We start from the raw sequence: 16,097 nt of genomic DNA on the forward strand, positions 1-16,097 counted from the left end.
AGGTGGTTTTTGTGTTATGAAAGCATTAATATTGGCATCTCAAAATTTTTGGGGGTAGTTTTTAGGCGGGAATTTCATTAGTAGCTTGACTCATCTTTACTTAGACCTACGCGAATTTTTTGCTGTCTTTTTAGTCTCATTCCCGTTTATTTTCAATAATTTTGTAGATATTTTTCGTGTATCTATATATTATAAGCTTATTTTTCTTTTTTGTTAATATTAATCGTAGTTAATTATTTTAATCTTAGTTGGTTTGTGCTTCCATCAAAAGAGTGTGACTTCCTTTGAACAATTTCACGAAGCTAAGAAATAGGAAAATTTATAAACATTTTTGTATATAGGACTTGTGTATATAGATATGTATCTCATTTATCCGTATATATTCAAGAATATTGTGTATATCCAGGAAACCATGTATACAGCCATAATACAGAGTTTTTTCATTCTTATGCAAACGCTTCTACTCATTTTCGTGCTTCACTGCAATGCTCGCTTAGTCGCACTTTTAAAAGCTCTGGCGGCGCAGTGTTCCACCTCATGGAACACCCACAGAATTAAAACGGTAAGTGCAATTTTTACAACATTTTACCTGTATACTTATTTAGGACTAAATAGACTGAATACAACGTTTCTTGCTGAAATTCCGACTTTAACGTACAGTGCGCCGCAAAGGATTAAATATTTTAGTTCTATGTTACGCAAATTGTATTTCTCTCTTTGTACCGAGCAGAGGCGCAGACACAAATTTGTTAGGATCGCAAAGCTCGGGTTTAGAGCTTTTAAGTTGCGATGAGTTTCAACTAAGCAGAGGTTCTCCTGAGTTTACTTGGTGAGCCGCTACTGAAGTCGGAGATTTCAAAGTGTTCTTCGCCATTCCTCAGCCAACTTAATATTTGAAAGCCAATAAAGTAGTTTCGGTCAACATTATGACTCTGAGGTTTCTTGGGTTCTACACTGAGGGAACATCAAGTGAATTTACAGTCCACTACTTTTGAACGACGGGACATACAGTTTTCACACACAATTTATTCGAAAATGTTTTAGTTATTGCTTGAACTTTTAAAACGAAGTTCTCAGCGAACCACTTTTTTTTACGACCACTTCTTAAAAGTATAGCTGTGGAATTCTGGTACTAATTCTCATCTTTTTAAGATTTCCCATTTAGGTAATATTTTATTACTGCATTTTACAATATAAAGGAAGTATTATAATTACGAAAATTTTCAAGTATCACATTTCAGTGGAAATATCCATTTTGTACATATCTGAATCCATTTGGATGATTTTTGTGCGACATCTCATACGGACAGAATAAAGACTTCTTCCTTTTCATAGTATATTTTATAATGCATTCAAAAGGGATAATGTATGTATCTCGCATAACTCAAAAACGATTAGCCGAAGAATATTGAAATTTTCTAAAGAGTAGGCTTGCTTCTCTCTTTACATTGCAGGTTAGCTGTACCAACCGTATATGTATATGCTCACGTATATGTACACCAATATCCTTTATCCGTCTTAAAAGTCCCTACACGACCTTTATTTTCGCAATCGTTGCTTGTAGTAATATACTTCCAGTTATCGAAATGTTTTTAAATCACGAAAATATTCATGATTTGGCGATGTCAAATTTAAAAAAAAATTCTTTTTTGACAAATAAGTAAATCCAAATTTTAATACAGTCTCGCGGTTCGTATACTTACATTTGGGAAAGTTTCATACTTGTTATCTATCGTATATAGTATATAAAGAAGAAAGTTTGTGTGTTTGTCCTCTCATAACTCGGTCACTACTATAGCTACCACCACCAAACTTTCTACAATTCTTTTATCGGGCCCGGAATAGGTCGACGTCACTTTTCTAAAAAAAAAAAAAAAAAAAAAAAAGTAGCTAAAATCAGAGCTATAAATTAAAAACTCTGAAAAACGATAATTTTCTTTCTCATTTTCCGAGTGGCAACAGTCTCGCAAGCTGGAGACAAAATCTGCTTTATTTCGAAAGTTGTTACCATTGCTCTCTTTCAAATCCTAGAGTTTGTTAAAATACGAAAATAGATAAAAGATGAAATAAAAATAGCTTTCGCAAACATTAAATACGTTATTCCCGATTCCGAAAATTCGAGGGAAGCCATTTCGATTATTCTCATCTTAACCACTTTCATGAGCCAAAATACTAATTAAAAATTCTGAAAGTTCTAATTTTCGCACTCATTTTTCCTAGTGGTAACAGTCTCGGGCGTTGGAGATAGAATTATTTTATTTCGAAAAGTGTTGCTACTGCTCGCTTGCAAATCATACATTTTGTTAATTAAAAAATTTGTAAATTTTACATAACCTACATATATAAAGAAGAATGTCTGTTTGTGTGTTTGTTTGTTTGTTTGCGTTATTGATTTCTGATCAATTATGATAAATAGTTTGCGACATTGAATCGACTAAAGTTGAATATAGGTGAAATATTGGATGGAACTTGAGCTGTTATGGCCATTTCATTAGAAAGACGAAAATCACTAAAAGCTGAGTGACATTGCTTCTGATACAATGAGAGAGAATTATATTTTTCTATCGAAATTTTTTATGTGGGGTTGCATATCGCACCAGACTGAAAAATGTATAACAATGAATCGTATTTTTTACATCGCTAGAGAAAGATTACAACGGTATCGTTCTCTCTGTTGTTAGATACATTGCTTTCAATCTAACTTAATTGACATCGGGTACTTCCGCTAATAAAGAAATAAAATTAGAAAAAATTCATAAACGCACGACCAAAATTGTGCAGTATACGTAATTTCAAAATCAGCAACTTTCTTTTAGGAATCGGGTATTCAAGATTGAAAGAGCAATTCGAAGAAATAAATTTAAATGATCAGCAGCAAAAATTGTGTATAATTTAATAGGCCTTATAAGGAAATCCACATAACTTATAAGGAACAACACATAAGGCCTTACAAGGCCTTATGTGTTGTTCGCCTGAGATTTTTGATTTTAGTAAGCACATAATTTTTCGATTTTTTTCATTCGAAAAAATATGCGTCTGTTTCTCGTACTTTTCTAATATACAGTGAATTATTTCATAAGGGTATTACGCGGAAGTTTCTAATTATTAGATTATATATAGTATATAGACATTGTCAAACATTCGTTTCTTCCAGATGTAAACTACCTGTTTCTCGACCTGGCCCAAACAGCTTTTTACATATTGTTAACTGCAAACAATCATTCGATTTACTGCATAGTTAAATGGAATGTATTCTGAGAGCTGAAAAATGTCATCTAAGCAATTTGCAATTTGATTCATTACTAGTAAATCTGAAATCAGTTTCGTTGTTTTAACAAGAAAGGGCATTTTTATGCATAGTGCTGGAAATAGATTAAAGATTTAATAAAAATTAAATTTTAGGTTCGAGTTCCATTTGACGAATATCAAAATGTTTACCTTGAAATATTAATAAAAGTATTTTGAAAATAGGAATGTAATTTTTAATTATTTTAAATCAATTTTCTCTAAAGCAATATGCCGTTACATTAGATATCAGAGGCACAAGTAGAAGATATAGAACTGGATATAGATGGCTAGAAGTAAGAAACAAACAGAAAAGAAAGAGAGAGATCAGAGTAAAATTATTCATGTTAAATTCAAATGGAAAGAATTTGAAAATGCTATATTTCAATAGCTAAGATTTAGTTAACTCTAACAGGGAGAAGTACCTCATATGGGCATAGTATACATCATAAGTGAAGTGGTGAAAGCATACGGTATCGTGTTTTTACTATTTGAACACTTTCGAAGATCTGAATGATGAGTTTATATATGTCAAATACTCTATTAATTACTTATCTCTATCTATCTGTAATTATACACGTACTGTCCAGCAATGAATGCTCGATGTATAGGTCACAGCCACTATCACACCAAAAGAGAAAACTTTCATTTATGAAACTTCCTAGTACGTCTGCCAGGGAAACGAAAACAGGCTTTACATCTAATATTATCCTGCACATTTTTATGAAACATTAACATTTTGATTCGACCCTTTTGTTTTATTTTGTTTTGAGTTTTGTTCAAGCAAACGTTTCGAAAATAATTCCTACTTGTAAATACCTGTTTGTTTCTTGTATGTTTGGGGCACCATTGGTCATGTGGTTAGGATTGCAGAATACTGAGAGTTTTATGGAACTGATCATCCCAATTGTAATTTCCATTATTTATATACAAAAACAATATAGGAGCATGAAAAAGACCAATATGGATAGTTTAATAAGACGAAACTTCAGCTCGTAAGTGCTGATAAAAAACAATGTACAATAACTAAATGTTACTGTAGGATGTTTATTATAGCTTAAATAAACAATATTCTGTTTTTGCTCAAACACAGCGTTAAAAATACCAAGCGGTTGACAAGAAGCCACATAAATTTCATTTGACTAATTATTAATATATTATTATATCATAATATTAGTTAGCAGTGGTAAATCTAGGTATTAAAAAACCGTAAGCACGAATTTTTGAAAATTTTAATATTTCTGCTTTGGCCACGTTTGAATTATCCATTTGAAATTAGGCATCAAGAAGGTGGCAAGGGGCCTTCATTTTCAAGGAATGATTTCTACCGGCAGTAATTTTACAATAATATTATAAGATTAGACATAATAAATCTGACAGCATGAATGCATTATATGAAAAAAACCAGGAATTGGCATTATTTTGCTGTAGAATGTTATACTAATTCTCGATTATCCGTGTGTGGAATACCCGTCTTGCAATTTGGAACTAGGTACCGTTGAAGCAATTTTAAGCGACCAGCGAATATATTTTTCATTTAGTCAATTTGTCGAAATTTTAATCTTTTTAATTGCAGTTTTACATTATTTTGATTACCATTAAAAACGAACGTGAGTAACTCATCTGAAAATCTATAAGCTGTGAGAGAAATCATATTGAATGATCTGAGCATACAGAGGAGAATAATTATATGCCTTTGGCTTTACAATCCTTGTTAGAATATTTCATTTTCAGAGTTGTGTTTTTGTGTTTATTGCAGCTTGTAGGATGATGAGTGAAATTGCTTGGAACTCCGTGCATTAAATAAGTGCAAACATTGGATACAGACCTTGTTAATTAAAAAAAAATTAAACTTTACAAAAAATAATGTTACAGAATACATATATTTCTTTTACATTCCGAATCAATTTTTCGTACCTAGTTGAGTCACATAAATTATGACAAACTTTGAGAAAATAATTTAAAAGAATTAAATATGAAAAAAAAGAATTTAACAAAACAATTATAACTTGGCTGTGCGAGAAATCTCACAAATACTACGTTTATGTTTCTGAACAAATGCATAATATTCCCTCCATTTCTATCTATCAATTTTATCATTTATCTCTCACACCCTTTTTTATGAAAATCTGTGATAACACTTTACAAACATTTAAACAATAAATGAAGCTTATACAGATTGGACTGTCAAATACCTCGAAAAATTAGTTGTTAAATTTCAAAAAATTTCAGATTTCATTACGAGATATATCTGACATCGAAACAGGTCTCAATTCGATAATGTCATGGATTTTTAGAATTATGTTTACAGTTTGAAATTATCCTTATTATATGAAAAATATTAAATAAATTTGTTATATATCAGTTTCCTTGAACACTCTTGTGCTATATGTACTTTAACGTACAAAGAACGTTATAGAATAATGCGTTATAGAACGTTATAGAATAGTGTTATCAATGGTAATTTAAACCAAACTGCTGTGCGATTTTAAGGCCGAGCGGTAGCTTTCTAATTAACACGCTGAGTTCGGCGCCGAATTTGCTGTCCTTTCCGTTCAGCCGGTAGCGAGCTAAGCCGTTTTTTTGTTTAGAATGTTTCAATACATTTCATTAATGCTAAATTTGATCACATTTCATGGAGATTATATTTATTTTTTAACTTATACTGTCGGTTCCGTGGAACGACGCCAGGCAAACGAAAATTCCAGTGCCGGTTCCCAGGGACCGACGCCGGCCACACGGAAAGTTCACTGTCGGTCCCCAGAGACCGGCGCCGCGCTCAACGTGTTAAGAAAGTTTCGGGCCGGTAAGTAAATATGTATTTAATTCAAATATATGAATTGATGTGTAATCTATATATATGATTGATTGTATTTGAGTTCCATTTCGAATACTCAAAACTTAAACACAAAGAACTAGAGGCAGCAGATACATAAATCAGTTTATTGAACGCAATTTAACAGAATCGTTACAGGTGATGAGATATGGGTAGCTCACTTCACCACAGAAAACAGCAACTCACGATTGATTGGCGTCACAGGGATCCACGCGCCGGACGATCCTCAGTCTATGCACGGAAATTGAAGTCCACGGTATTCTGGGATAGTAAAGGCATTCTGCTCATTGACGTATTGGCGAGTGGTGCTCCGGTGAAAGCTGATCTTTATTGCGCTTTACTAGAGAACATCTGAAGAGCCATTCAGAACAAATGGTTTGGGATGCTCAGTGCTGGTGTTGTGGTGTCCTACGACAACATCGGACGCATACGGGGAATTCCACAAAATATATGTTGCAGACGTTTCACTGGAAGATGTCTGACCATCCATTCTATGGCTTCGATCTTGCTGTTAAGTACTTCCACGTGTTATTGCACCTGAAGACGTTCTTGTCTGGGCACACTTTCCTACAGGTGAAGTGTTGCAGACAAATGTGACGGGCTGCCTTTCTTCCCAGGCGACAGACTTCTATGACACTCTAATGGAAATAGGTAACCGACGCTATGACAATTGGTATAGTTCCGATGTTTCTTATGCTGAGAAGTAGCAGAAATATAGCTGTATCTTTTGCAATAGGTTTTTCCAGGTAATAAGACTTTGTTTTTTATGGTTTAAGGCAAAGTAATTTTTCGGACGACCCTCTTATTATTTAAATAATCATTACCAAATGAATATACCTTCATTTAAATCAATATCTAACTCATTGAAATCATCATCTATATAAATTTCCTTCTAAATCCAATCAACTTCATCTGCTAATCTAAGACATCTAACTAAGCATAACTACCCAAAACACATCATCATGTTAAACCCTCATATATATATTATCATCATTATCGTCATTGAAAATATCGCCAAATTAAGATAAATCATCATAGCTTAAATCAACTAAATAAAACACAGTATCATCTAGATCACCACCATCAACAGTATGATTCTCATTTGATCATCGTCTTCATCACCTCAACCTTCTAAATCACCATCAAAATTGTTATCTGAATAACCAAGAAAGAAATTATAAAATTATCACCAGATTATTCAAAACCATCATTTAAATAATCATCATCATCGAAATCATACCTTCAGTTTAAACCGTCGTATATGTCATCATCACCATTATCATCGTCGAGATAGATAAATCATAATCTTCCAGATCATCTAAATAGAAAGCAATATCAACCAAATCATCATCTTCTTCATCCTCATTTAATCATCGTCTTCATTGTCTAACTCCTCTAAACTATTATATAAATCACTCTCACATCATGTATAAAATCGTCATCAGTCAAAACTATGTGACCATCAAATTCATCTAAATATTTATTATCACTTAATACACATCGTCATTTTAACCATCACGTATATCGCGTCACCATGATCATCGTCAGAATAAGATAAACCATCATCACCCAAATCACATCAGTCATTCTAAACCATCTTATGTATCATCTTCATCATCATCATTGAAGTCGTCGTCAGAATAAAAGAACTTCACCTGGATACAAAGCCCGATCACCTAAAGTTTTATTATCATCCTACTCAATTATTCATACTCTTCATCACTAAACCATATACTCACGATCACCTAAATAAAAAAATCATCAGCAGTAATCTAAATTGTCGTCCTCAAAATTCCAGTTAAATTATTCAAATCATCGTCGTTTAAATCATGACCTTTTAGTGTTTCGCTAGTGTGCCGTCAAATAGAGCCAGTTTCATTCAGGTACAGACCGGATATCACCGGAAGTTCACTATCGTTGGTACAGGTGTAGTAACCAACCGCCCTCAGGAGATGCCAGAGGCTTGGGGACGTAGCCGAAACCTATGCCATCTTAGATAACGTGACACTCGGAAGTGACGTAAGAGTTTGAATAACGTAATGTTTCAAAAAGTTTGGTTTTTGTGACAACGAAAATATTTTTTAAAGTTTCATTTCTTCCGGAAACGACGAATTGTTTTCTTTTTTTTTTAGGCAACGGCCTCTTGAACCCCTTGAAATCTTGTTTGTAATGACATTAAAAATTTCCCTTTTATCATTAAATCTGTATTTGTTTTTAATTGAGCATCTCATTATTTACTGTTTGTTCATTTCGCATAATTTTAATATAATAATAATAAGCCAAATGCAAAATGTTAATCGTTAAAGAGAAATGCGACCAGAGATATAAAATTAAAAATTAAAAGACAAAGAATTAAATTTATATATCAAGTTTTACCAGAATAGAAAAAAAGAGAAAGGACTTTAAAGAATAGAATAGTTGAAGGGGTGTTGAAAGCCAAAACATTTCATAAAATGAGGATTTCTGATATTTGCATTTTCAAATTCTTTACAATTTTAGCTTTCTTAAAACACCGTTCTTTAATCTCTATGAAAATTAGGACTGTACAAAATCTAGCTTTAATTTGTCATTGAATACTTTGATAATTGAGAATTTTTACATAAAATCGCGTTTTTCCCCCGAACGTGATTTTTTATACTCGATGTAGTACCTGTTCTCAAGAACTACTGCTCACAGGTATCTGAAATTTTTATACCTTATTTACTACGCTTCCAAAGATTTGCCGAAATGAGCTTTTGATTATAATCAGTGCTAAATTTTACTATGCGTAACAAAATATACTGTAAAATACTCTAAAATTTAAAATGATAAAAAAGCTCGTTTCAGGATATTCAGCTAGGTATTGTGATATTCCTTCCCTTAGCGAAAGACGTTTCCAGAACATTTTATCCGCGAGGGGCGAAAGACGGTTAAAGGAAGGGACGTAGTTACGCCGGAAAACAGAGTGGAGGCAAGCTGGTGGGAAGAATACGAGACTTGTGACTTTTGCGGTTGGACCGGCAGTCATGCCGTGTGCAAAGAGATAACTTAAGCTAAATGTATAGTAGTGGTATTTGTTTTATTGTGTATTGTTTAATAAATTAGTGGATAAAATTTCAAAGCTGATGGAGATTATTTTCCTATTATGGCGAGTGCATGAGAAATGACCGAACCCGCCTCGGAGTTGAAACGGCGCGAGGTGCAAATCGGCGCAGTCGATTGGATAAGATTGTGAAAAAGGAAATCACTAAATACTGAAAATAATAAATAAATATGGTTGTAAAATGAAATGAGGTTACTTACTGAAAGTTGTAAAATGAAATTCGGTGATAGTTCACGAATGGATCTACGATGAGAGAAGATTTTTATGACGAAAGAAAATGGCGCGTTTAGGGCCATGTGTGCGAATAAATTCAAAGTATTTGTGAAAGCTTGATGTGCTAAAAAGTTAACAGCCAGTGAGTGGTAAAATGGGATCATCAGTGTTCATCATCCTAGTGAAATCGTGAAAAGTTAAATCAGGGGTAATGTGAATTACCGTGTTGTAATCATGTCAAGTTACGTGCCACTGCAGTGTGCTCATGATTAAAGTTAACAGCGTCAAGTTGTGCTCTTCGTTCGATATTTTCACTATCGGTATCAAAGGTAAGTCCTTCTTAATTTATATATTAACCATATTAACTTAGAAAATTATAATTGTTTTTATGTCTGTTAATAACATGATTCGAATGTCAGGCGTTAAAGCCAGTAGACACCAAGAAAGTATATTTTATAGGGAAATGATAAATTAAGGTTCTTATTTTTATCAAGATATAGGAGATTCTTAGAGATTCTTAGAGCAAGGGAAAAGATTATTGAAACATTTGGAAATAATGAAAGGAGTTATGTTTGACCCACCATCGAAAGCTGAGAAATGGCTGTTCTTTTTACATCATGCTGAAGTGATTCTTAATCTCTAAAAAATATCTGAAGAAGGGAAAATTATTTTGCAGAGTTTAAAAACAAAAGTTAAAAGTTTGATCACGACTCTCGATGAAATGGATTGAAATAACAATATTATGATTAAAGACACCGTATTAAAAGAATTCGAGATTCCTCGGAAAAACTGATTGAGGCAGCCTGGTGGCGTGAATACGAGACTTGGTACTTTAGCGATTGGACCGGCAGCCATGCCGTGTGGAAAGAGATTACTTAAAACATGTTTTGCGCGCTTTATATTCTGTATATAGTTGAGATTACTTAAAACATGTTTTGCGCGCTTTATATTCTCTTTATAGTTGAGATTACTTAAAACATGTTTTGCACGCCTTATATTATGTATATAATTAAATGTATACTATACTAGTGATATTCGTTTTATTGTATATTGTGTACCGTTATGTGTAATAAATTAGAGGATAAAATTTGAAAGATAGAGATTATTTTCCTACTATGGCGAGTGCATAGACGAAGCTGCTACGTGGTTGAAAGAGCGCGTGTGATAGATGTACTTTAATTACCTAAAAACCTTCAAACCTGTAAGGACAGCAGATTTTCAGAAAAGGGAATCCAAAAATGGCCAATTCAACATTGTTGCTATAGGGTTTCCAACACCCCTTAATAAAAAGGAGTAAAATATTTTTTAAAAATGGCATTTATGGAAACACAAAAAAGAAATATGTTTAGCTTATAAGAGTATATAATATTTCTGTAAAATAAATAAAGTGAGGATTTAAAAGCAATTTTTTAAAATAAAAAACCAAAAGGAAATATTTATAGTTTTTAAAATCAGTATTACTTTTGTAAAATGAAAGAACTTAAAATCTTTTTAAAGTAAAAAGAGTGAAAAGAAAAATTTAAATTAAAGTTTCACGTTATTAAACTAAATATTGAAGAGAAAAACATTTTTGACACGATAAAGGGAAAATAAAAGAATTTAAAAGTCAAAATTGCATTTACACAAGTTGCGACTTTGATAGAGATTCGCGTTCCTTTAAGCCTCGGGCGTCTCCCTATGACGGTCGGTTACTATTAAGCTTGTTATTGTAAACTGGCTATTCAAATTACAGTCGGTATGCGCAAAGGGGGCCTGAATCTTCATCCTGAAAAATAAATAAAATTATTGTTACACATCACATAAAAATATCAGTTAAAATGATAATTCAATTCTGAGTCACAAGCATGAGAATATTTGAGAAGGTTATATGGCATACGCAAATAACCAAAATGAAAAGTACTCGAAACGCATGTGTGTGCACTGTCTGCAAACGTTCAGACCGGATCTTGGTCTTTTGTGGTAGGCATTGACTTGCAAGTACAAATGTGGTTTGAAAAGCGTAAATGTTTGCGCTTTGGTACTTTTAAATTTAAAGTCATTTGTTTTGTAAAAATTACGAAGCCTAGCTCTTCATATGTTTCTCCGACACTTATAATTTTATGAGGAAAACGTTTGCACTCGTTATGAAATAATTTTGAACATAAGTATCTCCGTCTGATTTCGATTGACATCAGTCAATTGTTTTGTGATTTATTTCTTATAACCAAAAGGAAAGTTTCCGAAATGAAGTCTAGGTATTGGAGGAAAGAATAATTAGTAAAATGTAGAAAACTGATACTTTTATTTTCAGCTTTTTTGAAATGAACTCATTATGCAGCGTGCCAAAAAAATTAAAAGGACTTCTCTCAAAATTTAATTTTCAACGTTCTATTTTGGAAATGAAAATACCAATTAACAATAGACAGAACTCGTCCTTGACTTTGTAAATCATTCTAGAAATCCTTGTCTTCCTATAGGTGGTAAAAACCTGAAATCTCTTACTAAATTTGTCATGGAATATGCCAGTAAATTTCAAACGTAAAAATGTGCGCCATTTGTTTTTACATAAAATTTCTCATATAAATAATTCTTGGATTAGACTTTTTTTAAAAAGTATCTTGACCCGAGACTGAGTTTTGAATAAATGAAATTACAACGCATAAGCACATTGTTGGAACATTTTGTATAAGAAAACGTAATCGCATATAAATCAAGTTCTTATATCGCTTAATTACAATGCATCAGATCCTTAGTAAATAAAGAAAGCAATAAAATACACATGGTGGTTTGGCAATACCAAAAACATCATATCCCGCAACAGCTCTTCTTGATTATTTCATACATTAGGAAACACGAGCAAATATGTCAATTGCGGAAACATTGCAGTTTGGCAAGCGATAAGGTGGTGCGCAGGAGAATTGATTATCGGGGAAATTATTTCTTCAAGGTAGGAGGTGATTTGTATTCATTCTGGATGTGGAAGAGAATGTTATTCTAGGACTTCGAGAAATAAGGAACATAATTTGGATAAGAGTGCACTTTCGACCAAAGTGAATTTGCGGAATTGGGAGTCATGTTTCTTCTTTCTGTACTCATTTGAAGCCGTGGTTCTGATGTCAACATCAAAGACTTAACGATATCACATTTGATTTTAGTGAAGTGTAGTTCATCCAGTGCTTTCTTCAGCAGTAGTAATGGCTTTCGCCGAACGAAACAAACACAATGCAAGTTTCAAATGTTAAGTCATTCAGTTTGCGAAGGAAAATGGAAATCATGCAGTTTGGTTTTCGTGAATGCTTCGTACACGAGTGGAAGAGGCATGAAATTTTACAATGATTATTGCGCCAAAGAATAAATGTGTATTGCATAAAGAAGTAATTCAATAGCTTACCGTCGGCGAAAGTGTTGGAAACTGCATTGTAGAAAATCCCCATCATCACTAGAATGGATTAATTGTAACAAGAAACAGCGTACGTTTCTTTGCCTTAAAAATAGAAAAAAGGAGTGCAAATGGAAGTGAAAACTCTAAAGCAAACTGAGGTTGTGTATTCGATTTACTTCACGGAATAATTCAGTTCTCCGAGAAAAAGAGAAAATTTTTTTCAAAGGCTTCGAAAATATAGAGATAAAACTTTGATGAGATTTTAAAAATATGTAAAAATTTATTTACTATCACGTGTTGCAAATATGGATGTCATTCCTGTAGTTTTGATATAGTAGGAGATAAAGAAACAATGATATGAAAGAAAAATAACGGTTAATATAAAATCAATAGGCCAACGAGAAATCTCACCTCACCGTACTGATCTCCTGTTTAGCCGACCGTACGAAATTAAAAGTTCATCGATATCTTGAAAAGAAAGACTTTGCTGAAGTGCAGTTTCCCGAAAGTGTTTTCATCCGTATTCACGAGAAATGATCGGCGGAGAAAAATGTTGTGAAACTGTGGATAAGAAATATTTGGCAAAAGCTTCCTTTTGCCTCAGATAATCAAGAAAGTCTAATACTTTGGGACATGTTCAGCCTCCATCTAACGGATAACACAAATATGTTGTTGAAAGAGTGTTATACAGATATGACAGTTTATCCAGGCGGATTATTGCCATTAGTTCAGATATTAGACATATATGTCAATAAATCATCGATAGAATATTTTAAACGTTAGTGGAATACTCGAAGAAAAGTGAAGGTGAAAGAAACAATTACAAATGGAGACCAAATACGTCATGCCAGTCCATAAATAGTATGTCAGTAGATAATAAAATCACGTAATAAAATTAAACCCGTTTAATTTATGTGGTATATCTGACGGTCTAGATGCAACGAAAGATGATTATTTATGTGTGGATCAGAGTAAAAGTAACGGCAAAACTGAAACAGAATTCGGTGATGTGCTTGAAGTTATAGCTTGAGACGTATAAGAGGAATTTGGATCTGTCTATGCAAGTATGGATCAGAGGTGAAGGTGAAAATGAAACAGAATCCGATAACGAAAATTTTTAAGTACATAAACTATGTTATTTCTCTTAAATAAAAAGCATTTAATTACACGCAGAAATCTAATTTTCGTATGCTCACTTTTTCCATATTTCTAAACATAACATTTTTATAGCTGGCGTACAGCGCGTACCGATAAATTTCCATCTTGCATTTTCTTTTAAAAGTGCGCCTTATACGCCTGAATATACTATAACAAACATAGCTGAAACTTAAGTGATAGACATATTTACATGCTTGCTGAACCATTATATCCTGTTTTTTTTCCCTTCTATTAGTGTCTAAATGTTTTCAAAATTTCGATGTTACGTTTTTCAATCTTTGTGTTTAGAAAAGGGATAAAGAATTGAAACTTTTATCTCCGAAAACAAAATTCTAAATCAGATTTCTAATGAAGAAGTGAAATTCTCTATAGCTTTACTTTGCGGACTAATTAAAATTATGAAAAAGAAGAGAGGAAAAAAATAACCGATTTGGGTAAGCCGAATATTTAGCCATTCAGTATCTATTGATGGGAATGTATATAACTCTAATGAATAGTACAGAAATAAGATAAAGTTACGTTTCAGTTTGTAGACCTTACATTTCAAAATGGTTTTAATACAGCTTAAAGCGCATAGCCAAAGATTATGCTCTCAACCGCTTTTTCAGTAATAACGTCAGAGAATAATTCTTACAGTTACAATGTTTTCAAATAATCCATTCCTTCAAAAGTAATCTATTGTACTAAGATAATGTGTTTTCGAGGGCAGAAATGAAACAGAACGGCGAGATCCATCAGAGTATGATCCTCTAATGCTTTAACAAATCTTTCGCAGTCTTAAGTAATAGAGAAATGTTGTAGAGCTTCATCTTACACTATATTCTTGTATTCATATTATTTGTATTATGTGACTATGTGTCTCTATTCGATGTGTGGGAAAAAAAGTCTCCAACAGGTTTATATATACGATACCATTCAGATAAACGCAAAGGAAACCAACATTTCCATCTAATAATATTCATTTTATTTTAATTATACCATTTTCTAGTTAGATAACCAATTTGTGAGCAGGAATTTGCATCGTAACAGTGAATCATATTGCTGCCAAATTCCAAATATAAAAAACTAAAGCTCACGAATCACAAACCGAGAGTTTCTGTGAGATTTGTGAGGTGCGAAGGAATCTCTATTTTGAAAGAAATCGAAATTGATATAAATTCGCTTTATAACATATTATTCAGTTTATTTATCTAATTATATTATGATTCTGATGTAATGTATACACACATTTTAAAAGTTATTTCTTTCGCTCATTTCAATTTGTAATCTTGAAGTTTTACACTGAAAAAATCCTGAGTAGAGACGGAAACTGTGGTATGTCAAACTGAATTTAAACAAGGTGAAAGCAAATGAAAAGCTAATGTAGTATGTACATTAGCTTTTCATTTGTTTAGAATTCCAATCTTAGTAATGCAAATCATGCTGATTAACACATAATTAAAACTGGACAAACATTCCTTTTTGAACGTTTCTTTGAACCTTGATATAAAGTTTTATGAATATCTGCAGTTGGATAAGGCAGCTCAGGGTCAAACAAATTTTAAAATGAAATTTGTATAAATTAATTTCATGAGTTCAATTATTAAAGATATGCCGTGAAATATTTATTTGCACAATTTAAAGCCAGTAGCACAATATAAATTTATTGTTGAAAAATATTGTCATATGTAAAGCTATGTGTTAAAAAAGTCAATAAACTGTGACTTTCCAGGTAAAACCGGAAGACCTCGCAGCCATGAAAGGCACTGAAAACATAGATCTGAACTACGAAAGAATGTACTTAGTTGCTGCTAAAATAATACTGGTATCTTAAAGTTAGCATGACTAATTACTAGCTAATAATATATCAGTAGTTACACTTACCGACCAAAATATTATCAAATGCCGTCCATATACTAAGAATACCATAAAGTTCTTGATAATAAAAATGTTGTTGATAATAAATTTTGGTAAAATGAAGCAGGTATATGATTTATTTGTTCTATTTTTCTTTCCCGGGTCTTGCTTCGTTTGGTCATTAAATCAATCGTTCTACAGTCGGTATCCAGTTCTGGCTCTTTTCGCAGTTCAACCGGTTTCCTTTTCGGGTTTGACAGTTATTTTCCGGTTCCAGCTTGTCTTTCAGATTTGGATTCTTTTCCGTTTTTTGCTTCTTTTCCAGG

This window comes from Stegodyphus dumicola, chromosome 5, assembly GCF_044657685.1.
Source record: "Stegodyphus dumicola isolate Sdum_Otavi_A_Nest chromosome 5, ASM4465768v1".
Classification (NCBI taxonomy): Eukaryota; Metazoa; Arthropoda; class Arachnida; order Araneae; family Eresidae; genus Stegodyphus; species Stegodyphus dumicola.